The following is a 23,927-nucleotide window of genomic DNA, read 5'->3' as shown; positions in this document are numbered from 1 at the left end:
CAGTCAAAAGAATGCATAGATTGTTTCCAGAAAGAAAAAAAAAACAGGGTTGCAAACTCTAAGACACGTAATTGTTAAATTTAACAATTCAATTCAGAAAAAACAAGTTCTCCAAGCCACAAAGAACTTCAAATAAAAAGAAAGGACATTTGAATAATGCAAGACTATTAGAAAAAAGAGGAGGGAATGGAATAATTATTCTTTTTTTTTCAAACAAAGTAATTTATTAATGAATCTGGTGTGGTTTGTCCTAATGTTTCTTATTGGCAGCTGCCACCTGTCCTACAATTCTGTCCAAATCTCTCTGTCCTAGATGTGTCAGCTTCTGGTCTCCATCCTAGTCTTTTTCCACGATCTTGAGGCTTTCCAGGGCTTGCAGGATCCTTTGGGCCATGCTCTTGGAGCCTCTGCTGAAGTAACTGGGCATGACCCCATTTCACCGGTGCCCACTGTAGATCTTGGTCATGGATCCTGTACTTGCACCACCTCAAAGGTGGTAACAGGCCATGGAAACAGTCTGGGTGTAGAACCAGTTCTCATTAAAGGGTGTCAGTTCCTTATGTTTGGCCAACGTGATACTGTCCACTCATTCAGGGACTTTCAAGTTCCTTGACTTTTTCAAAAAGGCAGCCAGAATTCAGACGAACTCCTGCTGGTTCACGTCTTTCACTTGTGACTCCAGCCATATGTAGGAGGATAGAGATGAGGGGTGGAGCTCAGGATGCAGCCCATGGTGAGATGACCTATCCTACAAATTCTAGTTTAACCATGCAGGATAAAAGATGGACATTCAACAATAAAGAGGAGTTTGAAATATTTTTAGAATGAAAACCAGAACTGAAGAGATTATTTGCTTCTTGAACACCCCAAACAATGGAATTACAAGAGGAGTAAATAAGTGCAGACAGAAATAGCAACAAAGGAACAACAGAAAGTCCAGTAAAAGGCCTCTTTCTAAAGGTACACAAGGAGAGAAAGGTGAAGGTAAAAATCTGGTAGAGGTAACAGTGAAGAGGAAGACAAAAGGCATTATGAACAGAATCTGGCAACCCCCTTCCTACAGGCAAATGCTTGTTTTGTGCAACTACAATGTTACATGGGAGAATACATGAAAGGGGAGGAGAAGAATAGGGAGACAGAGAGGAGTGAAGGATGTGTTGGAGTCAAATCAAGGACTAGCAATGAAGGGGAAATGACCTCTGTGGTCTCAGAAAGAGAAGAGCTTCTGGGGAATGGGTAAAAAGAAAGGAGAAAAGATTGAAAAAAGGAGAAAGAGAAGAAGCCTTACTTTGGAGGTGGGAGGGGGTTCCACTGACGAATGCTCCTCTGGGCAAAGAGAGATGAGGACTTTACACTGGATGAGGTCCAGGTGATTTGGTGCCTAAAAAGACTACTTGACCTAGGTGGTGGCAAGATGGAACCCCTGGCAACAACTGACACCTGAAGGAATGGGAAAGCATAGACACAGTGATAAGAAATAATAAAACAAAATCTAAAGAATGAAAAATAGAAGAGAATGAGAAACATCTTATAAGAAAAACAACTGATCTGGAGAGCAGATCAAGAAGAGAAAACATAAGAATAATTGGACTACCTGAAAGTTATGATAAAAAAGAATCTTGAAACAATAATATGAGAAATAATTAAAGAAAATTGTCTTGAAGCATTAGAACAAAGGGGGAAAATAGAAATAGAAAAAATGTACTGATCACCACCTGAAAAAGATTCTATGAGGAAAACCTACAGTAATATAATAGTCAAATTCAGAAACCCCAGATCAAGGGCAAAATATTACAAACAACAAGAAAAAGGAATTAATAAACAAAACCCTAAAGGGAAAAAGATAACAAATGAGAAGAGGGCATCAGAGATGAGGGGAAGAGAACCAGTGGGAACAAGGCCACCTTAAAAAAAGAATAAAATTAAGTAACTGAAGGAACATAATACTGTGTTTACAGCATAAGAGAGGGAAAAATAATAACTTGAAAAAACCCACATTTTAGAGACAGATGGAGGATAACATAATCTTGATTCTCATAATTTTAAATGTGAATGGATTAAACAATCCAATAAAATAAAGAAGAGTCACAGATTGAATAAGGAAATAAAATCTACAATCTGTTGCTTTAAAAAAAAAAAGCACATTTAAAAAAAAAAGATATAAACAAAATAAACCTGAGAGGAAAGAAAAAATTATATGCATCAAGTGAATAAAAAAAGGAAGAGACAGAAATAAAAAGAGTATTCAGAACATAATATGCAGATATGCTAAAATAACAGAGAAGACAAAAAATAGCTGAATACCTTCAAAAATGTAAAATATCCAAACTATTAGAAAACCAGAGAGAGAGCTTAAATAATCCAATTTCAGAAAAGGAAATAGATCTAGCTATAAAGGAACTATCAAAGAAAAAAAGGAAAAACTCCTCCATTTGATGGATTCATAGGAGAATTCTTCAAACTTTTAAAGAGGATTTAATACATGTAATTCACAAATTATTCTTGCACATTGAGAATGAAAGCATTCTATCTGAATCCTTTTATAAGACAAATACAATCCTAATACCTAAACCAGGGGGAGAGAAAACATGGAAAGAAAAATATAGGCCAATAGAATTATTGAACACTGACTCAAAATTTTTAAAACAAAATCCTATCAAATAAACTATAGCAATTTATACAAGATATCATTTATTATGATCAAGTGGAATTTATACCAGAAATGCAATGATGGTTCAAGTTAATTTATTTATTTCTGGTTTTCAACATTCACTTCCATAAGTTTTAAATTTTCTCTCCCTCCCTTCTCCCCTCCCCAAGACGGCATGCAATCTGATACAGGCTCTACATATACATTCCTATTAAACATATTTTCACATTAGTCATGTTGTATAGAAGAATTAGAATGAATAGGAAAAACCATGAGAAAGAAAAAACAAATAAGAACAAAAAAAAGAGAATAGTCTGCTTTGCTCTGCATTCAGACTCCCTCGTTCTTTCTCTGGATGTGGATGGCATTTTCCATCATGAATCCTTTGGAATTGTTTTAGGACCTTGCATTGCTGAGAAGTGCTAAGTCCATCAAAGTCAGTGATCACGCACTGTGACTGTTACTGTCTACAATGTTTTTCTGGTTCTGCTCACTTCACTCAGCATCAGTTCATATGTCTTTCCAACAATGATGGTTCAAGAAAACAATCAACATAACTATGTTAAAAACCAAAATAACCAGAATGTCATGATCATCACAATAGATGCAGAAAATGTTTTTTGACAAAGTACTACATTCTTTTATGCTACAAAACCTATAATACATAGGCACAGAGGGATCTTTTTTAATATAGAAAGCATCTACCTAAAATCAAATGCAGGCAAATACTGTCTTAGTATTATTATTAGAATTGTTTTGACCTACTGGTGAACCCCTAAAAGGTCTTGGGATTTGCCAGGTATTTATAGATGACACTTTGAGAACCACTGCTCTATAACATAGCCAACAAGTGGCCAAGCAGTCTTTCCTTTGTTCAGGAAAGAGGAACCCACTCAATACCTCTTGAGGCAGCCCTCTGTACTTTTAGATACTTCCAGTTGTTAGGAAGTTCCTCCTTATATCAAGCTTAAATATGCCTCTCTTTAATTTAGGATAATATTCCAAACTCTGAGATTTAGAGCTAGAAGGGAACTCAGAGATCAAGCTATCAATTTTACAAATGAAGAAACTGAGGCCCAGAGAGTGTGCACCTTTCCCGAGGTCACAGTGATCACAAGTAGCAGAGCTGGGATGTGAAACCAAGTCCTCTAACTCCAAATGAAGTGCTCTGTTCACTGTAATACGCTGCCTCTATTTCTACCCTTTGCTACTAGTTCTGTTCTTCAGAGTCAAAAGGAACAAGCCCAATCACCCCCACATGTTACAGCCCTTCAAATTCTGTAAGTCCGATATCAACCTGGCTCTGCCTCTTATTATGTATATGATCCTGGGGCATTTATTTAACCTCTTTGAACTTCAGTAACTAATTCATCTAAGGAAATGTGTTATTGTAGCACAGTTTGGAGTCATAGGATCGTAGTTTTAGAGTTGAAAGTGTTGGGTTAAAAATTGCCCAACCTACAATAAAAGAAACTGAGGCAGAGCTCTGAGCCAATGGCACTTTATTAAAGGGTCCATGGCCCCCTCCGGTGAAGGGGACCTCAGATCTTCCTCATGATCTGAGATGTACTCTTCTTCCAGAGCCTTAGTTTTATAGTGTTTGAAGCAAACTAAAGATACAGATTCTCATTGGTTGATAAACCTTGCCTTCAACCCTCCAGGAGGGTCTATATAAAATACAGAATCCCATTGGTTGGCTAATGAACAAACCTTGGCAGACCTATCTTGACCTTTCAGGAGATCCTATCAAACTGATGAGCAGACCCATGCATTGAGCTGATAAACAGATGTCAAACCATGTACATGTGCTGATGAGACAGTAGACAGGCAGGCCACAGGCCAGCGAAAAGGGCCACTTGCTGGTCAAGTGCTCATGGATATCTCCCCACTTTGGGCAACAGAGGGATGACAATGGACTAGGGGCAACAAAAATAGTTGGGGGATTTTCCATGTAATTGAGTTGCCTCTGCCACACTGGACTTGGTAATCATAACAAGGCAAAAATAAGGGTGGAGATTCTCTACTTAGCCTCCTATGATTAAGCAAGGGAACTTACAATCTGTAGTCCACAGCTCTGAGGCCTAATTATCAGAACTTATAATCACCACCCCGATGGAATCATATCACATCGATTAATACTGATTGGAATAAAATAGGGGTCCAATTAATCATCTACCACATTCCCCCCTTCAATCCAAAGAAAGCTTAGCCTTTCTATGGATTGCCACAATCTAGGTCTGTAGAGGGCAGTCCTCTACTGAGGCATGAGGATAACAAAAATTCATCAGTGTAAGTCTTCCAGTAATACAATGTAATAACCCACTCCCCATGTCCATGTAATCAATCCATTATATCTTGGGGTTGTGATGTCTCATCTCATACAGCTGACTGCTTTCTAAAACTGTCCTCTGGTCCTCTAGACATCTCTCCTCTTAGGCACACTTGAATGGGTGGAGTTCCAGAGCAGCTTCTAACAGATTTGCTTCTCTGGTTCAGGTCACTCACAGAGATTTTTTTTTCTGTTAAAATTTCTTACAAATTAAATCTTAATACAATATTTTTTTTTGCAACAATAATAACAAAGTCAGGTAGTGAATGCAACCTCAAACCTCATCGCACTAATATGAATGGCAAATTAGGAACATCTAGGCCAGAGAATTTACAATTTTTTGACATACGTAATTGTCCAATCTTTGTTATTATCTTTTACAAACAAATCTATAAACAAAATTAATTTTCAAAACTCATTCCTCTCTTAGGAGGATGAGATTCTGCTAAGGAACTAATAAGAGAACACTTTTTATAACATGACCTGTAATACAATGGAATTCATTTAAAAGTTGCCAAAATAACTGCAATTATCAGAAAAAGGTCTGGGATGGGGTGTATAAATACATTGACTAATCAATTTCACGACAATGCCTATCAAGTAAGTTGTTTATTATAAAATGTTGGCCTTTCAGGACACGTTTGACATCCAGCTGATAATAATAAACCCAAATAAAATTGGCTTTTCCCATTTAGGTAACATAAGATATTCCATAAATTACTCTCCTCTAAGAAAATTGATTGCACTAAAGTTTTTTTCTGCAAACCAGAACTGAAGATGTTTCTGCTTTAGTCTTAATAATTAATAGAACAATGCCATGATCCCATAAACTGTTCCATCAATACCCAATTATACTTACATTAATTTTCGAAAGGACTAAAATTCTAGGCTAAATAGCTCAAATCTTTGGAATGGCTAATTGTTCACAAAGCAGGGCAGAGAACTGCAAGCTGGGTTCAGGACCATGGCTTTCACCCAATACAAGGGAGGAGAGTAAAAACTGATGACCAAATGATGTCGCAGCAAGTATTCAGTTTAAGGGAACAGCCATGTCCCCATGGCCACGGCCAAAAGTTGAAGTTAAAAGACTTAAAATCATTTAAGATACAAGTCAAAAGTCAAAGGTGGGATCCAATTCAAATGGAAGTAATAGTAGGATCAGCATGGGGACAGCCAAGACTGCTTCTGTTGAAACAATACTTTCTCTCCTTCTGAGATTGCATCGAGTCAATAACTCTAAGCCCAGTGTAAGGTTTGTCAAGGAAATAGGTATTGGCTGATTTACAGGCCTTGCATTTATTTCATAAGAATGGAGATAGATTAGGTAAAAGTGCTGATAAGAGGGATCTTGATAGATAAAACGAGAGGATAGAAAGATTAACCATATCTGAAATAGCAGTTTGAGATCTCATAATCTAATTTAATATCAGCTATTTTCTAGTTTATTGAAAGAATTATACATTGTTCTAAAGAAGTGATGAACATTCATGAATAACATAAAACCATTACTGTAACATGTTTACATCATCAAAGACAAGTTCTCCTAATTAACAAGATTTCATTTATAAAATAGTGTGGCTGGTGGACTTCCCATAAAGAAGTTATATATGCAATTGTTTTGGATATTTATCACCACATATGAGCACAGGCATAATTTTTATACATGAGAGTTCACTTTCTTTTTATTTTCACATTCATTAAAACTAAGCGGAGTGATTTTTTTTTCTGGTCTACTTACTATTTTTACACAAGCAGGAATGTGTATGTAAAAGTGGTTGCTATGGAGGCCACAGAGACGTCATATAATTAGGAGACTAAAATGTGAATGATGCCATATTAGATTCATTATTCTGGATACCATTTTTTTTTCTGTATGTTGGTCTGCATTAATGTAACCAATTGATAATGTGATCTACAACACATTTAGTCTATGCATATCAGACTGGCTTAACCTTTCTGCCCTGTATAAAATAAGCTTTGGACATTTGCAAATTCCTGCCCCCAACTTGAATATGATTAAAATAAAATTCATAAGAAAGCCTTTTAGGCAAATAGTAGAGCTGGATTTTTTCCTCAGGAGCTCCAATCTTAATAGTCACTTTTGAAGGTCTCTTTTTTAAAGCTCTAGGTTTAAAAAAAGATTTTTTTTTGGTCAAGATGGGTAATTTCCTTAGCATAGTGAACTCTTGGTATAGAAATTCCCTCTAGTGATTAAGATTAGCAATTTATCTGGAACTGCCCATCTGGGAAAGTTGCCTAGGAGGACTAAGAAATTAAGTGACTTGTAGATGGTCACATATCCAATATATGTTAGAGGCAGAATTTGAACTTGGGTGTTTCTGACTTCAAAGCCAACTATCTCCCATACTATGCTGCTTATTTGGATTGAAGCCTCTAGATTACAAGTGTTAAATCAGATTTTCCCCCTCCCTTTCCATAAATATAGCTTGTTATTTATAATCTCATTTGAAGATATAAAACTTCAGTTTTCTCTTCTGGAATTTGCCTAGGGATGGGAGGTGGCCAAGTGAAGAAGGAAAATACTACTTGAACCCTACTTTCTTTATGGAATTCAACATCCAAAAATTCTATTCACTAATAAAGTTGCAAACATTCAGTTCCATACTCCTGTTCTAACATTTCACATTCCAAGAGTTGCTTCAAAAGCAGGAAGGTTTGCCCTGATAACACTATTTATTGCATGATTCATTATTTCGCTTATCCCATGGGAAAAGTAAAGCATAGCTGTTGAGGTTCAACTCATTTACTATTAGTGGTTCTGTTTTATAGTAACTTCTAAGGTAGCTGACTGATTTTGCCCATATTAGTATGCAACTAAACTGTATCAGTCTGCAACTTTAAAGTTGAATTTATTGGTCAGTTTGTTGAATATTTTGTTTATTTGTCATTGATCCTAGGTCTCCATCTGTTGCACAGGGTGGAAGTGCAGTGGCCCCTCACAGTCCAATCCCAATGCTGACTGTCATGGAAGCTTTAACATGCTCTTTCCTTCCAGCCTGGGTGACTCATTTCTCCTTAGGCAGCTTGGTGGCCCTCTGCTTCTGAGGAATTCACTATATTGGGAGTGGGCCTTAGATCAGACATCCAATCAGCTTTTGCCCTACTGTAGCTCAGAACTCCCAAATTCAAATGATCTCCCAGCCCAGTCTCCCTATAAACAAGGGCTGCAGGAATATGCCACCATGTCTGGTTTAATCTAAACAAAATGGCACACCGTCAAATGACTTAGACTTCAATGTTTTCAGCGTTTAACTTTTTTTCGTGTTAAACTTCACTAACTCAGGTTCAGATAGAATAAACATTCAAGGCAGTGGGTGAAAGAATATGAGAAATCCCTTTATCCCATCCTTCCTGTTATTAATGGAAGTCTCAAGACTAGCCAAAGAAGTTGTTGAAAGTGGTGAAATCATTCGTCTGGCTCCCAAATTCCATCCCTTGATGACAATCTATTTTATGCCCCAGTTAATGGAAAGGTTGATTCAATTAAAACCAAACCTTAATGGGTACTCAAAACGGAATTATCTTTGAGGAGACTCTAGAAAAAAAGATAAAAGTTAAGCTACCTTTTCAATGACATGGACTACCCATATTTTTTAAAAACCATTTTTCCATTTTGTGAAAAGTCATTTCCAAAAGACAAGGGAAAATAATCCTTTATATTTTATAGCCAAAGTGTGGTCACTTTTCCTAGACTAAGTGGTTAATTAATAACTGGGACATGTACTTTAAAACACTCACCATACTCCCTAATGAAGAATAAGAGGTCTCGGAAAGCTCTTTCTATTCCTGGCAATTTTGTCACGGAGAAGATAAACAACCAGGGTAGCTAATATAAATCATTCTTGAGGAGATAAACTGCCTGACCTTTTGGGGAGCCAGTTGCATTTATATAACACCCAGTTCCTAGGACCTCAAATCACTCTTAAAAATAAATTACTTAATTTACAACCATGACAGAATCCCTAGAAGGTTGGAAATTACTATTATTATCCCCATTTTCCAGTTGAGGAAACCAAGGCAGAGAGTTGTAGAAACATTAGACTTATACTACAAATCATTAACAAGTCTAGGAAGAGCGTTCAAGTTCTCTCCACCCCAAATACAAGTCATTCCTGTTTTTATCAAGCACAGTTGTCCTCTGCCTCATGCACTTTGGAGCAAGAAGAGCAGAGATTTCAGAAAATCAATGATTTCTCTGGCTAGGCTTCCTTTATAGAAGAAATAGTTCTTTTTTCCACTATTACATATCATAATAAGAGTAATAAATGACATTCCTGTAGGTTTTGTTCTTGTTTAATTAGCTTAGTTGATTAGATCAATCGTGGCATTAGTGAACCCAAGATCATAGGTTTGATCATTTTTTAGCCTAATTAATTCAATATGAAGAAAAAAATACCCATTTCACCCCATCTTATCCACACTAGCTATCTTTCAACTGCATGGCTTACTCCAGTTCTATCATTATTTCTGGGAAAGAACTCAGAGAGAATATTTCCTATGGATAAAGTAGTGACCTCTTTATTTCTGCAGGGACCAAAAGTTCCAGGTCTAGATTTGCCACTTATTAGTGTGACCTTTGGCAGATAATTGTAACTTGTTTGGTTCTCAGCTTCCTCATCTATACATAATGGAGATATGAATGACCATTCTACCTACTTATATACTTGTTAAGATCAAGTAAAGTAATGTATGTGAAAACACTCTGACGAGTATGAAGTAGGATATATCTAGATTTCACTAATGCAATTAATTACCAGAGTAACTTTGGATAAGATGGGTAAAAATGCAGAATGGATGTTACAGATTACTAGCAATCAGGGACTGGCAAGGTGCTCTTTAAGAACCCGAGAAAAAAGGCAGCATAGTATACCTGATAAAGTGTGGGACTTGAGAGGCAGGAAAACCTGGATTCAAATGTACCTCTGCATTTCCCAGATGTGTGACTGAGGGAAAATTAATGAAAATTTTTTCAGCCTCAGTTTCTTCATCTGTAAAATTAAGACAATAATATCTGTAATACCTACCACAAGGATTGTTGTGAAGCTCAAAAGTGATAATGTATGTTAAAAAAACAGGATGAGGCTATAAGTCTGTCAGAAGTGCCTTACTCTCTTCATATCCCTGCAAATCTTAAACATATCTCTGAACAAAGCGTCTGGATAAAAAGAGAAAGGTTCAGCTAGGTGTTTTGTATACAAGATACAGAGGTACATCAGATATTTTGAAACATTAATATGATAGATGTTTTCACTTGTCACTCCATCTTTGTATCATGTAGATACAGCCTTTATCATTTTCTATAGCTTCAGTATCTCAGTAAATAAGAGTGGGGTGTGGGCTTTTGAGTGCCTCTTTGTGGGTTTGGGGTAAACACAAAGCATAGCATCATTCAATGTGGAACATTAATATATTTATACATGCTTAATTGGGTCCCAACTCAGTGTTCCTAGAGAATGAAGTTATTTCTAAGCACACTGAGTCAATGGCCCTTTTCTACCTCAACTAAGTTAATTGCCATAGGGGTGGGAAGAGGAAGAGGGAATGCAGAGGATATTAGCAATAACGATTTATTTAGTATGTAGGTTTTGCTTTATGTGCCAGGCACTGTGCTACGAAATCAAGAATACAAACATAAAACAAGAAACAGTCCCTATTCTCAAGAAGCTTATTATCATGGAGGAGATAACATGTACATATATATGTATGTATGTATGCATGTGTGTGTGTGTGTGTGTGTGTGTGTGTGTGTAGTCAAACCAAGAAACATTTATGAAGCACACTGATCTATTCACTGGGAATAGAGCTCGCAATCTGATGGAAGAGATAGCATCCAAATGAATAAGATGTATGCAAGATACATTGGGGATAATCTCAGAGAGAAGGCACTTATGTTAAGGAGGCCCAGGAAAGTTTTGCAAAATCTGGAATTTTAACAGAGAATTGAAGAGTGATCCACTGAAACTTTAATATTAGTACATAAAGAAGAAACAGCCAAATGAGTTTTGCAGGACACGTCTCAGATTGGAGTCAATATAGTGTAGCCCCAATGTGATATTCACAGTGCTTACAAAGGCTATGAATATGCTGGCTTAGTTCTTAATCGCAAAGTATAACAGACTCTCTTCACTAAAGGCAGAACCAAAACATTTATTCAAACCTCAGAAAGCCAAATCCCAACACCAGAAAGCCGAATCCATCATAGCAACCAAGAAATCTGTACACATCATCAATGCAGAGGGCACCAACATCCCCAAGCCTTCCCTCTGTTGGGCCTTCCCACAAACCAAGCTCCCTTAGGCAAAATACCCCTCTCTCACCCACACTAGCTACGGCTCTGTGTGTGTCTCTCTCACCTCTCACTGCTCTGTCTCACTCCCTCTCAGCTCTGCTCCACCCTTCCTGCTCCGTCTGTTCAGCAAGCTCCTCCCACCACTGGCTCCATGTAACTTAAACAGGTCACAAGGACCTACTACTGGTTGGGAAAATCTTCAAATTGTATTAACAATACATATAGTCATATGACCACTGGATATTGCAAGTTTCTGATGATATTAAAGGCTAAATTTGAAAACAAATACTTTTCCAGTGCAGATGGAAGATTGTAAAAACAGATGCACAATACCACGTTGGAAGATTCCATTTAGATTTTACCTGCAAATCCACATTTGCTTGGATGCTAAAACTAAAAGAGGCTCTATACCTCTGCCACCCGTTAGCTCTCCATCGTTCAGTTATTATTCCCTTCCCTCAACTTCATACTTCCCTTTCAACACAATGAAAACATTAAAAGAATAAAGAAATCAATGGTCCACAGGGACTACTAGGAAAAGAAGCCATCAACATTCCACTAAGAAAGAAGCAAGAAACTGTCGCCAATCATAGTCTGTAAACAGTGCAGCATGACTCTCCTATTAAAAATTAATCAAGGGAATAAGGCCCTATGATAGCAAATAGCAAAAGAAAATTGCACATCTTCCTAGGGGAGAGTATACAAGTCATAAAAATTAAAACATAAAACTGTTCATTTACAAATATAATTTACAAACATAAATGTTTTGGTGATTCATCTCTTTGGCAATTCTAAAAGTCTTAAGAGAATTAAGAAATCTGCTTAGTCTATAGCTTCTTTATGTATGTGGCAGGTTGGTTGCTCCTTTACAGCGACAGATTGTCACTTTGAATTATACTCAACCCTTGCTTATTCAAGGACTGAATTGTCAATTCTTGATTACTCGGGTACTTTGTATCTTTCCCTTCCAGATTAAAATTACAGCATTTTAGGTAGAATTCAGTTCATGGTGACCCTCGCTGGGTATGATTCTTCCAAATTACTGTTTCCTGTCCTTTGACAGGGAGATCAGGTTGTTAAAAGTTATCCACTCAAACTTTTCCTGGTTGGTAACAAACAAGTTCCTTCCACTCCGGAAAAAACAGCAGAATAAGCTGTATTAAAAAGAGATCAGTGTCTTCCTGTCAGTTTAACATTTATTTCCTATCACAATCATTCTTATATATAAATTCAGAAAGAAACCTGAAGCTTTACCTTCCCATATAGCCAGAGGCTTGCTGGTAAACATTTAACATTAACAACCAGCTCTTTCTTGAAAAAACAACACACACAGCACGGATAAGCAGCTAGGGAGTATAGTCGACGGAGCACTGGAACTGGAGTCATGAAAACCAGAGTTCAAATCTAGTATCAGACACTTCCTAGCTGTATGAGCTTGGGCAAGTTGCTTAACCTTTGTTTGCCCCCACCTTCCTCATCTGTAGAATGGGGGTAATAATAGCATGTATTTTCTAGGCAGAGCTGGTGAGGATCAAATGAGATAATGTTTGTAGAACACTTTGCAAACCTTAAAGCATTATAAAATGCTAGCTATAATAATAACTATTATTGATAGGACTTGGTTGGATATGATGGATAAATGACAAGGGAAGAGTCAACAATGAGGTTTTGAACCTTGACGATTGTGAGGACAGGAAGTTTGGAGGATGAATGGGATAGGATAGGATGGAGAGAGGAGAGGAGAGGAGGGGAGAGGAGAGGAGAGGAGAGGAGAGGAGAGGAGAGGAGAGGAGAGAGAGAGAGAGAGAGAGAGAGAGAGAGAGAGAGAGAGAGAGAGAATATGTACATTTCTTCTCTAATATAAAGTCGTGCTTCTCTGGAGAGAAAAACTCTGCAGACATAGCCAGTTTGTCCTCCCAGCTGCTAGCTAGAGCTATTTAGGCACAATAAATTATTTAGGTAATACAGGTTAACTTTTTGTTACTTCTGATCACGGGAAATCACAATGGAACGAGGGCTGGGGCAACAGCCATGTCGTGAAAAGAACAGCGGTCAGTCAATCAATAAGTATTTATTAAGCATCACACTGAGTACTGGGGATACAAAGAAAGGCAAAAGGCAGTCTCTGCCCTCAAGAACTCACAATCTAGTGAGGAAGACAAGAAGCAAACAAATATCCTATATACAGGATAAATGGAAATCATAGAGGGAAAGTCCTAGAAATAAGAGGGATTGGGAAATGCTTCCAGTAGAATCTGGGATTTTAGCTAAGATTTGAAGGAAGCCAGGAAAATGAAATGAGGAGAGAGAGCATTCCAGGCTTGGGAGACACCCCGAGAAAATGCCTGAGAGATGGAATGGCTTGTTTTACCCACTAGCAATGTCATCATAAACTTTTTTTACGTCCAGTTTCCATCTGTAATTAACAGAATGTTTTTGATCCTTAGTGCCCTCTTCTGAAAAATGAGGAGGTTGGACTAAATGATCATAGACAATGGATTTAGCCTGGAAAGTGACTTTAGAATTATCTAGTCCAATGCCCTCATTTCTACAGACGAAGATTAGATTGCAAATTCTTCCATCAGAGTGAAGCCTCCTCCATTAGATTGTAAACTCCTTGAGTGCAGGGATTGTCTTTTGCCTCTTCTTGTATCCCTAGTGCTTAGTACTGTGCCTGGCAAACAGTAGGTGCTTAATAAATGTTTATTGTTTATTATTCAGGAAACTAAAGTCAAGACAGGTTGAGTGAATTGCCCAAGGTCCCAGTGTATTAAGTAGCAGAATTGAGATTCAAATGCAAGTCCTCTGACTCCAGATCAAGGGCTCTTGATCCTCTTCCAGGTTCAAGTTTCACCTCATCCAGAAGTGCCCCTCTTATTCCTCCAGTCCACAGGCTCTTTCCTTCCTCTGAGAGAACCATAAGATAACTATAGTCTAAGAACCATAGGATCTTAGACTTGGAAGGGATCGTAAAGGTCATCTACTCCAGCTTCTTACACAATACAGGAATCATCTCTGCAACATTCCTGATAAGTAGTCATATAGTCTCTGTTTAAATACATGCAGGGTCAAGGAATTTACTAGCCCACAGAAAAGCCTATGTCATATTTTGACTGATCTAATCAGAATCATAACTAGGGAGGGGTGATCAGATCTCTGCCCAAGAGTATTGAAATTTAAAGGGCAGTAGTTACACTTTTCCTTCAGAAGACAGAAACAATTGAGTTTGATGTCTAGTAAACAATAATTAGCTAAAATAAGAAGCTCCCAGGTGACATGCATCCTTCTTCAGATAACACACTTCGAATGTCAAGGGGAAGATTGACTCAGACCAGTACCTGGTTAGTTCAGGTTGAAGGATAGAATAAAATGAGGCACTCGTAGGTACCGTATTTTACAACCTGATCGTTGCACCTTGTTTTTTCAGTCAAAAAAATTGGTTTACAACCTTTCATCCCATAATCATTGCATGGTATAATTCTATTTGACATACCACTTAAAAGGTAAATAGAATGGCAATGTATTCACCAGTGGCATATGGATGCACATTTATCTTTCGAGAATTGGGAGCCTTTAGCCTAGAATTCTCAGTGCATGCACATTGTCAGTATTCAGTTTTAACGTATATTCATGAATACTCCATGCATCCTAATCTTGCACCAAAGACAGTATAGTAATAAATGATTTTTAAGTAATACCAGCAGTTTTTTAAAAAACTTCACATAATGATTGTACCCCACTTTTTTGCAAAAAACAATTTGGCATAAAATCTGTAATGATTATATGGTGACATATGGTAATTCTTCACTTTACAAAAGACCACAGTATAGAAAGAATTTTCAAGGACTTAGGTAGATGCATCATTTCCATTTGGAAATGCCTCTATTCAGCAAGGCAGGGTGTGGTAACTTGGACAATCTTGGGGCATCTGCCAGTTCTGAGGGCCCCAACTCCACACAAACGAACCTTTTTATACCCTTAGGTGGCTAGGAATCTAGGGAGTTATTTCAAGGGAAACACAGCTTAAGCCTTAGCCCTGATGACAATCAAATCCCAGAAACAGTTTTGTGGTCTTTCAGGGCAAAAAACTGGCCTAACTTGCATGGGGAGGGATTAGGATTTTGGTCCCACCATACCAGAGAAGCATTCCCTGAAGTGGCCTGAAGGTGTCCAGTATCTCTGACTTCCCCCTCCTGCCACACACATAACATCCTTAGGTCTAAAGGTTTCTTTTCAAGGTCCCTCCTTACCCTTAGGGTTTTGTGGTGCTCACCTCAAGCACTAGAATTCCTATAAGCTTTAGCTGTTAGAAAGTTCTTCCATATATTAATCTTAGATCTGACTCCCTATAACTTCCTCTCATAGATCCTAGTATTGTTTTCCAAAGCAACAGAAAATAATTTTAATCCTCCCCCCACTCATTGAGAATGGATCATATGCTGTCGTGAATTGTTCATTTTTTCCCATATATATATCTTTTTCCACAACTAGATTGTATACTCCTTGAGTGTAAGATCCTTGCATTTTGGGATTGTTTCATTTATTGTACTTGTGCCCCTAGTGAGTGGTATGGTGCCAGGTACTTAGTAGACACTTATTAATTCATTGCGTGCATGGGGACTGTGTCACATTTCTTTTGTATCCCCCTACATTGTCTAACACAACAATAAGTATATACTAGACAGTAAATATTTGGTCATTCATTGAAACAGAGAGGGAACAGAAAGAAATATCCAGGCAAACACACAGAGGAAAAGAGAAAAACATGCACAGAGGGGGAAAAATTCCAGTTACAAAGAAAAAGACAGAGACAAAGAAGCTGAAAGGATGGTGGAAATGAGCCAGATGAAAAGAGTCTTGGTAGTTTCCTTAGCTCCCTGCAGTTCATTGGTGTGGTCATGCATGGCTGTCCACTTGGGTCCATGTGGAAATTATCATTTCCTTCCGAAATATTGATTAGCTGGTTAACCACTGTTCACAGTTCAGAATTACATAGCTATGGTAGCCATCTGGGAAGAAATCCTCTCTCAACAAGTATATGCTACTGAACCAAGAGCCAGATATGGACTGAAGATCACTTTTCCCTGTTCTAGTACCTTTAGAAATGTTTTACAAACCTAAAAATTCATCTCTTCACAACTTCTACTCATTCTTCTTTCATCTGCTTTCTGGGGCTGGGAAGACCAAGACAATCCATTTTCTGTATGACAGTTTTTCTGCTACTTGAAGATAATTCTCATGTTCCACTAAGTTTCTCCTGTCCTAACTAAAAATTTCCAGTTATTTCAGCCAATTATTTATCATATGGCATAATCTTGGGGCCCTTCACCATCCTCTGGAGATTTTTTTGGCATGAGGATAAAAATAGATAATTGGATCTGTAATTTCATTGGTCTAGGGAGCTCCAGTGATTTAGAGCGGGAAGAAACCTCAGAGGCCATTCAGTGTAATTCCTTTGATTTACAGTTAAGGAAATTAAGGCAGGGATAGGTTAAGGGATTTGCTCAGAAACATATAGCTAGTGTGAAGCAGGACTTGAATCTAGTCATTTAATAGCTGTGTGACCTGAACAAGCCACTTAATCACTCCCAGCCTTAGGAAACTCCTGCCAGTTCAGGGCATAGCCTTTTCTGCAACTTGAAGTTTTAAAGAGCTGCCTAGAGGAGTGGTATTAAACTCGTATAGAAACAGGGGCCACTAATCTGAGAATCCACTAAGGACCTTTAGAGAGACTTATCTAAGGATCTGAGGGTAGGATATTGACTTAGTTTTAAAATATAATATATATATATATATAATATATCATCTGCATTTTATTATATTTTTATTTGTTTTGTACTATTTCAATTCCATTTTAATCTGATTCATGATGAATTCAGGAGTGTTACAGCTGTGGCTGACACTCTAGCCTGGAGCACTTGGCAGTTAAGTGACCTATCCAACGTCACCCAGTCGAGTATATATCAGAGACAGGATTCAGTCTTAAATTTAGGTCTTTCTGGCTGGCTCTCTGTACGTTATGCTATACTGGCTAAACAAGGTACTTCTTAAAATGTTGTGACTGGAATACAGTACTTCAGTGGTGATCTAATAAGGAAGAGCGCAGTAGTATCACCACCTCCTACTCTTAGCACTATGCGTCTCTTAGGAAGCCTAAGAATGCATTTATTTTCTTGGCTGCCACGGCCCATTGGTGACTCACACCGAGCTTGCCATCTGTTAAAACCCCTAATGGGAAAATGGAGTTTGGTTTTCACTTATAAGAGTGCTGAGCTTGTTACCCTACATGTGACTGTCCATTTACATTGTTAGCAAGCCTAGGCTATGATGACATAATGACAAAACTGGCCCCAGACTGAACAACTAAATCAATAAACTGGCTGATATATATGTACATACACGTATGTATGTGTGTATACACATATATACACATATACATATATGTATGCACATACATATACATATATACATATACACACATATATACATATATACATATACATAAGAATATATATTATATATATATGTAATGTTAAACAAATGGTCTGGCAGATTTCTTTGTGTTTGTTTTGCATTATATAGAGAGAGCCTCAGGGACCTGACTATTATTCATTTCTGATTGAAAACCTTGGCTCTGTTACTAATTTGCCTTAGGAAATTCTTATTGGAACCTCATCTTCTATCTGAAAAATGGGGGTAGAAAGACTAACCTTATCTATTTTGGCTCATCTGAAATAGAAGATTTTTAAAAAAACTTAAAATAAATGTAGATCACATTTCTAAAGTATTTTATAGTTTGCAACATGCTTTCCCCCTATAACAAACCTGTGACGCATATAATAAAAAAAATTAGGAGGACCAGATCTGTGATACCATTCATACAGGGAACTCCCTCTACCAGTGCAGGTTGACACTTATTGTGCAATCTGTTGTCTTGGAGATTTGTCCAGGGGGCACTTGGAGATTAAGTGACTTGCTCAGGGTCAATAGCCAGCATGTATCAGAGATAGGACTTGAACTCAGGACTTACCACCTCTTTGAGCATTATGTTATGTTGCCTCTCTACAGTAAAGATACTATCATCTCCTTTTTACTGATAGAGAAACTGAAGCTCAGAAAAGGCAAGTGACTGGTACATAGGTACACAACTAATAAGTGACAGTACCTGTACTGAAACATTTAAATACTGTCTGCAGCTCCAGTGTTCTGTGAATTACAGATGTTGCCTCAGAAATAGATGAAATCTCAGTTGAAAAAGTGTAAATAGAAAAGAAAAAAATGTAAAGACCTGAACCTTGGGAAACAGCCACATTTGGAGGAATGGTCAAAGGAAAGATTCGATGCAAGAGACCAAGAAGGGAGTGGTCAGATATAGAGAAGGACTTTGATAAATGGAGCATCATGGGATTCCATAAAGGAGAAAGTTTTCAAGGAAGAGATGAAATTAACTATGTCAGATACTATAGAGAGGTCAAAAAGAATGAGAACTAAAAAGACAACAACTATCAGATTTGGAGATTGGGAGGTCACTGGTGAGCTTTAAGGTTGTAGTTTTAAAAGAGATTTAAAGAGACTTACAAAGGATTAACGAGTATGTAGATAGTGGAGAATTGAAGGTAGTGTCCTTATTATCAGATAATTTAAGATGTTTGACAGTGGAAGGGAAGGCAAATTGTAGGGTGGTAGCTAGAAGAGGCAGAAGAGTGTTACTTCCTAGTTTTAGAGGTTTGTTTTGTTTTGTTTTAACCATCTTTGGATTCTGGGTGTCCTAGACCATAGGAATAGTTGAAGTTGCTTTATCTTTGATGCATAATTTCTCTTTTGAAGAGGTTTGAAAGGCTGTGGGTATGGGGACATATAGTTTACCGCCTTGTTGTTCATGTGACTCAGATTTGGCATTATTTGCCTATTAAAATACTTTACCCTTTTAAACTATATATCTCTATAAGACCAGATTTTCCCCATATACTTCAACCAAAACAACATATGTCGGCATATTGAATATAGAAGCAGATGTGAGAATCTGTCTTCTTTTTAGCCAGATGTTAAAGAGATCTGCAAAAATATGTAAATCAATGCCACTCTTTTCAGGAATTTTGTTTTGGAAAATATATTTTCACAAAAATAATATTTATGTTAGCACATAATGAGTTTATTGTTATTTTTAAGTGAGGTAGACAAATATTTTAAAAAAACATAAATTTTAATTTCTCATATGGTAAATATTAATAGATCTAACCCACATAAAAGCTCTTTGGTGTCCTTAATTTTTAAGAGTATATATGGGTCTTAAGACCCAAAGAGTTTGAGAACCATTGATGTAAAGGAAGTTCATATTCAGTCAGAGATTGGATTAGATGGCTTCTGAGGTTCCTTCCAACTATAAGATTCTGTGGTAGCTTCCACATAATAATGAAGCCTTAGAGAATTACTTCAATGGACAAAGATGATTTTTAAATGAAAGTAAGAAATTAGCTTAACAACAAGAATCCTGAATTGAGGATGGGGTGGGGGAAGAGATAGTGATAAGGGAACAGGCATCATGGAAAGTCAGAACATGAGTGAAGTAAAGGGGGAGCAATATGACTCTTGCCCCCATGGATCTTGGGGGGCAAGTAGTCCCACGAGAGATGCACCATAGAAATGGGAATCCAGCAAGTGGGGAAGGGCTCACAAACGACTTCAAAGCAAAATTTAGGGATAGAAGTTGCTGTGGAGTTGCTTCTTCCCTCCCATGTTGGCAGTCTAGGGCAAAACCCCACTAGCCCCAAGCTAGTTACGACTCTGCTACTATTTCAAATGTGTTTTTACCATGGAGATCTATTACCCTCTCCGAACAAAGATCTTTAGGATGATTTCACATCAAAAACTACCACCAGCAACCCTTCTCATATGTCAATGGTTTCCTTCTCTTTGGGTTTTGTTGGTTTATGTTTGGCTATGTTAGTATTCCAGAAGAACTGGAAGATCCTTGCTATGTTCCCTCTGACTTGCTCCTGTTATTCCTTGCCTTGTGACAAAGCAAAGGGAGAATCCTATCACATAGTTGATTTGTATATCAGCATCATCAAACCCTTGGTTATCATTTTCCCATCTAAAGGTAGTAATTTCCCCTTCCATCCAAGTACCTCTCTTTCATTCTGCCTCTCATTGCCTGCTTCCTGTTTATCATGGATTCATAGTTAGCAAACATTCCAAAAGGTTAAATTTTGAAAGGCTTAGTACACTAATCAACAATATAATCCACCACGATTCCAAAGGGCCCATGTTGAAATAGGCTCTCCACCTACTAACAGAAAGGTGATCAACAGAGAATGCATATTGGGACATGTTTTAGACATGGCCAGTGTGACAATTTTTTTACATGACTATGCATGTTTGTAACAGGAGTTTTGTTTTTCTTGTTTTCTCAATGGGATTAGGAAGGGAAGGGGAAGAGGAGGAGGAGCTTCATGAAAATAAAATAAAATTTTATTTTAAAATTCTTAAGTTTGCTCATTTAATACTTTTCTCAGCTTTATAACCTGACTGCAACTCATAGCCTATTTTTTTTTTGACACAGGCAGCTTCCTGAAAGAACTTGGATTTATAAAATCTAATCTATACCAGAACATAACCCTTAAAAACATTGAAAAAGAACATGAGAAAAAACACCAGAACATAATATTTCTTAAATAAATAAAGTTGTTCCTCTACAAAATCTGATAAATGAATTGATGTTGTACCTCAATCAGTGATTCCTTTTTCCCTAGATATATCCAACCTTCTGCCAAGTATCTTAATCCATAAGCTTCAGATGTGATCATTAAAAATTCTAATATATTTTCTCATCATTATTTGTGTCCTCAGAACTTACTTCCCAGTTGATAACCATCGTGATATGTGTACAGATGAAGCTTTTACTATCTCTCTCTTTGTAGAAAATGGAAAATTATTGAGCAACATAAATATTAACTAAGGAGGGAAGGTTCACCAAAGTCTTTTTAGAATGATGAAAAATTTACCCAAGTCTGCATGTCAGCTAGAGAGGTCTGGTTTTGTTTTTCAAATTTAGTTTTTTCCAATTACATGTAAAAACAAATTTTAACATTCAGTTCTTAAAATTTTGAGTTCCAAATTTTCTCTCTCTCCTTCCCTTCCTCTTCTCTTGAGTAGGTAAGCAATTTGAGATAGATTATACATGTACCTTTATATAAAACATATATCTATCTATCTATCTATCTATATCTATCTATATATATATGTATATGTATTTGTTGCCATGTTGTGAAAGAAAACAAATCAAAAAGAAAAGGAACCTCAAGAAAAATTAAGAAAATAAAAAAAAGTATGCTTCAATCTGCATTTAGATTCCATCAGTTCTTTCTCTGGAGGTAGACAGCATTTTTCATCATAAGCCCTTTGGAATTGTCTTGAATTAATTGACTATGAATATTTGTAACAGAAGTTTTGTTTTTCTTGTTTTCTCAATGGAATTGGAGAAGGAGGGGGAGGATGAGGAGAAGTTTCATGAAAACAAAATAAAATTTTATTTTAAAATTCTTGTTTGCTCATTTAATACTTTTGCTGAGAATTGTATTGCTGAGAATAGCTGTCATTCACAATAGATCATTATACAATATTACAGTTATTGTGTACAATGTTCACTTGCTTCTGCTCAGTTTGCTTTGCATCAGTTCATATAAGTATTCCCGGGTTTTTCTGAAAGCATCCTGCTCATCATTTCTTCCAGCACAACATTATTCAATTACAATCATATGCCCAACTTGTTTAGCCATTCCTCAATTGATAGACATCCCCTCATTTTCCAATTCTTTGCCACTACAAAAAGAATCGCTTTAAAGATTTTTTGTACATAAAGATCTTTTTTCCTTTTTCTTTGATCTCTTTGGGATATAGACCTAGTCATGTTATTGCTGGATCAAAGGGTATGCACATTTTTATGTCCCTTCAGACATTCCAGATTGCTTGGATCAATTCACAACTCCACCAACAGTATATTAGTTTCCCTATTTTTCCACATCCCATCCACCATTTGTCATTTTCTTTTCAGTTGTATTAGTCAATCTGATAGGTGTGACATGGTCCCTCAGAGTTGTTTTAATGTGTGTTTCTCTCATCCATAGTGAGTCAGAGCATTTTCTTCAATGACTATAAATAGCTTTGATTTCTTCTTTTGAAACCTGCCTGTTCATATCCCTTGACTATCAACTGGGAAATAATTAGTATTCTTATATATTTGATTCAGTTCTCTCTATATTTGAGAAATGAAGTCTTTATCATAGAAACTTGCTATTTGAAAAATTTCCCCAAGTTTTCTGCCTTCCTTCTAATTCTGGCTAAAAATCCTTGTATTTCTTTGTGCAAAACTTTTTCAATTTGATGTAATCACAATTATCCATTTTACTTCCCACAATGCTCTCTCTCTCTTCTTTTTATCATAAATTCTTCCCTTATCCATAGATCTGACAGGTAAGATATTCCATACTCCCCTAATTTGCTTATGATATTACCCCTTATATATAAAGTGTGTACCAATTTTTATTTTATCTTGGTATACAGTGTGAGATATTGGTCTATACTTAGTTTCTGACAAACTGCTTTCCAGTTTTCCCAGCAACCTTTGTCAAATATAATGAGTTCTTGTTGTACAAGCTTGGATTTTTGAGTTTATCAAATACTAGATTACTATGGTCATTCACTACTGTGCATTGTGTACCTAATCTGTTCCATTTATCCACTATTCTATTTCTTAGTCAGTACCAGATTGTTTTGATGATTACCACTTTATAATATAGTTTGAAATCTGGTACTGCCAAGCTACCTTCCTTGACATTTTTTTATTAATTCCCTTGCTATTCTTGACCTTTTGTTCTTCCAGATGAATTTTGTTATTTTTTTCCTAGCCCTATACATTTTTTTTGAAAATTGATTGGAATGACATTGAATAAATAAATTTCTGTAGAATTGTAATTTTTATTCTATTGGCTTGGCCTACCCATGAGCAATTAATATTTTTCCAACGGTTCAGATCTGACTTTATTTGTGTGAAAAATGTTTTGTGATTGTGTTTGTATAGTTCCTGGGTTTGTCTTGGCAGGTAGATTCTCAATTATTTTATATTATCTGCAGTTACTTTAAATGGATTTTCTCTTTCTATTTCCTCCTGCTGGATTTAATTGACAATATCAAGAAATGCCGATGATTTATGCGCATTCATTTTATAACCTGCAACTTTCCTGAAGTTGTTAATTAATTATTTCAGCTTGTTTTTCAGTCAGTTCTTTAGGGTTCTCTAAGTATATCATCATATCATCTGCAAAGAGTAATAGTTTTATGTCCTTGTTGCCAATTCTAATTCCCTTAATTTCATTTTCTTCTCTAATTGCTATAGCTAGCATTTCTCTTTCATTATTGAATAATAGTGGTGATAATGGGCTTCCTTGCTTCATCCCTGATCTTGTTGGGAATGCTTCTAGCTTATCCTCTTACAGATAATACTTGCTGATGGTTTTAGATAGAAACTACTTATCATTTTAAAGAAAGCTCCGTTTATTTTTATGCTTTCCAGTGTTTTTTTTTTTAATTAGGGGTAAGTGTTGTATTTTGTCAAAAAGTTTTTTCTGCATCTATTGAGA

The 23,927-nt window shown here is 36.7% G+C and overlaps 1 pseudogene; it reads right to left on the bottom strand.

The window, feature by feature from the left end:
* Positions 1-250: 250 nt before the first annotated feature.
* On the bottom strand, positions 251-21,163 carry LOC118851073 (annotated as a pseudogene).
* Positions 21,164-23,927: the final 2,764 nt, after the last annotated feature.

Source organism: Trichosurus vulpecula, chromosome 5, assembly GCF_011100635.1.
Source record: "Trichosurus vulpecula isolate mTriVul1 chromosome 5, mTriVul1.pri, whole genome shotgun sequence".
Taxonomy (NCBI): Eukaryota; Metazoa; Chordata; class Mammalia; order Diprotodontia; family Phalangeridae; genus Trichosurus; species Trichosurus vulpecula.
The sequence above is the reverse complement of the archived record's forward strand: the minus strand, read 5'-3'. Positions and strand labels throughout refer to the sequence as shown.